At 39.9% G+C, this 2,667-nt stretch overlaps 1 protein-coding gene and 1 long non-coding RNA gene across 2 annotated transcripts in view; one reads left to right on the forward strand and one right to left on the reverse strand.

Annotated features, from left to right (window-relative positions):
- The window catches only part of LOC106938942 (uncharacterized), a 5,400-nt gene extending 2,744 nt beyond the window's left edge, over positions 1–2,656 (reverse strand). The window contains exon 1 of the long non-coding RNA XR_001422727.1: positions 2,585–2,656. This is a non-coding gene — a long non-coding RNA (uncharacterized LOC106938942). The remainder of the gene's footprint in view (positions 1–2,584) is intronic.
- Positions 1–2,667, forward strand: part of LOC106938939 (voltage-dependent T-type calcium channel subunit alpha-1G-like) — a 93,062-nt gene that overhangs the window by 22,395 nt on the left and 68,000 nt on the right. The gene's annotated exons all lie outside the window — the stretch shown is intronic.

The following is a 2,667-nucleotide window of genomic DNA, read 5'->3' on the forward strand; positions in this document are numbered from 1 at the left end:
AATCCAAAACAGCTCATGTCAAGCTGTGGACCATGTTGTCAGATATGTGCAGGTTTGTTCTTATTCTAATGATCCTACTTCTTTGTAGAAACACTTTCTCGTTTGCTTTGTTTGCTATCTGAATGTAGCTGTGGTGCTAAATATATGTAATAATTTTTATTTGTTGTCTTCTTGTCATTTTGTCAAAGATGGAAGCCAGTGTAGAAGCCTTCCTCATTGCTGTGGAACCAGGACAGCCCTTCTTCCTGCATGTTGGTGAAAAACAAGAGCAGCACCAAAGACACTATACCATCAGTGATCACAAGACCCTCCATGACACACAAGGCTATCTAAGGTAGCTTTTGATGAACTTTGAAAACACACTTCACTTTCAGTGCAAAGTACCATGAATTCCTCTACAACTTTGATACATTAATCCAGCCTGCAGTTTTCAACATTGATGAGACTTTTGGTTGACAAGTGAGGAAATTAATATCCTTGCTTTTATTTTACCTGCCAGTGTGGACAGTCTTTATCATGATGGTCATTTTAATGCTTACTGTATCAATAAGAGGATTTGTTTTATGTTCTTCCATTTAAGGACTTTGTTTATTACAGTCCCTGTGGCAAGCAGTTTTCTGCAGGGTCAGTATTGAAGGCCATATTGTCTATGAGAGGGTCCAGCCAACATTCCAGACAGGACAGTGTTGTCCATCTTCTTCATCTTCAACCTCCAGTATCAACATGAGGCAGCCAAGACTTTGGAGTTCATTCAACGGTAAAACCATTCCTATAATTTTTTACAATGACATGGTTTTAAAGTTTTAAATCAAGTTATGATTAACATTTGACAAAGGTGATGATGTTTTCTTTTCCACCTGCATCAAAAACTTGATGGACTTTGAGTGGCATCTCATTCAGGTTGGGTATTAATGTGTTATATCGTAAAACTAAGACTGTACTTTAAAAAGTAGCATTACAGTTTTCTTTGCAGTAGCTTACTCATAAAGTGAATGCAGTAGTAAAACTAAATTTACAGTAAAAATACTGGAACCTACAGACACCAGTATTTGAAGGTATATTTACTTTCACCACTGTGAAAAACAGTGGTGAAAAAGCAAAGACGAGAAAAGCACATGCAACAAAAAAGAGATACAAACAAAAAATGCTGAAAACAGAAGTGATCCAGACCACTAGGGGGAGTCGAACAAAGAACAGCAGTGTCTGAAGTCAGGTTTTGCATCCTTGGGTCCTCGACAACCGGAAGAGAGAAGCTGTAGCTTTCAGCTAGCTGTTTAGCCTCTACCTTGGCGTTATGTTGCTTCACAACCGTGACAACGTGAATCACGTAGCGGCGAAGAAAAAAATAAACAGACTCAAAGTATGTTTTTTTTTTTCCTGATTTCTCTATTACTCTTCACCTTTTGTAATAAAGGCTGTTGCATATTAAAAAAAATCTTAGTCTGATTCTAAAATTTTCAAACACATATAGCACATTTACACAAGGAATGGAAGCAAAGAATCCCTTTTCAAATACTCTCCAGATCTCAGGTAAGACAATACAGTTTAATCAAACTGTTATGTTTTTAGGCTTAACTTTAATCAGTTAAACCGATTTGCTCAGAAATAAATGAAATATTTTAGTGAACCAAAATATTCCAACTAGATGTTACCTGACTTAATATCTGTGTTTAACTGTCTTGTGGGAAAGCCCAAATGAGTCAGGTGTTCTAAACCTGGACCAGCTGGCAGCAGGCGAGGGGAGCTGGGTGTTAATACAGCAGGAGCAGACATCTCCGAAAAGGTCGGAGCAATATTGCAATAAGGTGATGCACTGACGAACCGAGCAGAAATGTGAGATTTATACATCTACATTCTCGCCTACAAACATTGTTTAAATCATGTTGTGTCACGGCTGCTAAGCAACATAACGCCGAGGTGGAGGCTAGGCAGCTAGCTGAAGGCTACAGCTTCTCTCTGCAATGCTCTCTGCCTTCGCAGGACCCCTCTTCCGTAGACCGGGTCGTTTCTCAAGCCCATGAAAGAATAAGCTTGAAAGGATGCAGACCCTGAACTCGGATACAAAGCTCTAGTGGTCTGGAACACTTGTTTTTTTTAAATATATTTTTGCATCTCTTTTTTGTTTGCGTCTTTTCTTTGTTGTATTTGTTTTTCTCGTGTTTGCTGCGCGTTTGCACCTGTCGACCACCGTAGTATTTTAACGATTCTGTTGGTGTCCATATGGTTATGTGTATTTGTTATAAGTAGCATTGTGATCACTGTTATGTGTAGAGTGTTATGGGCTTCCCCTGTCTGACTCTGCTGACTTCCACTCACATGTGATGAACCTGTCATATGGTGGTGGTGGGGGGGTCGGGGATCAGGGGAGCGGGACGACCAGGACCGATGCTGATCTGACAGAACACCGGAAGAGCGGAGAGTTCAGTGTGTGTTAGCAGTGAAGCTATTCAGTTGAGTGTAACGGTTTGTTAGAGGGGCGAGCTGCAGCCTAAGGAATAGCAGCTCACTCTTATTTCTAATAAACCCTGTTGACGGTACTACATCTGCGGTGTGTTGGTGTCATTACAGTATTTACTTACAGTACACCACTTTAAAAGGTAATTACAGGATGGAAAAGGTAAATGTCCAGTAAAATACTGGTTTCTACAGACGCCGGTTTTTTTTTTT

The sequence above is a fragment of the Poecilia latipinna genome, unplaced genomic scaffold (genome assembly GCF_001443285.1).
Source record: "Poecilia latipinna isolate Pla-1442-1.1 unplaced genomic scaffold, P_latipinna-1.0 Scaffold2734, whole genome shotgun sequence".
Lineage (NCBI taxonomy): Eukaryota > Metazoa > Chordata > Actinopteri > Cyprinodontiformes > Poeciliidae > Poecilia > Poecilia latipinna.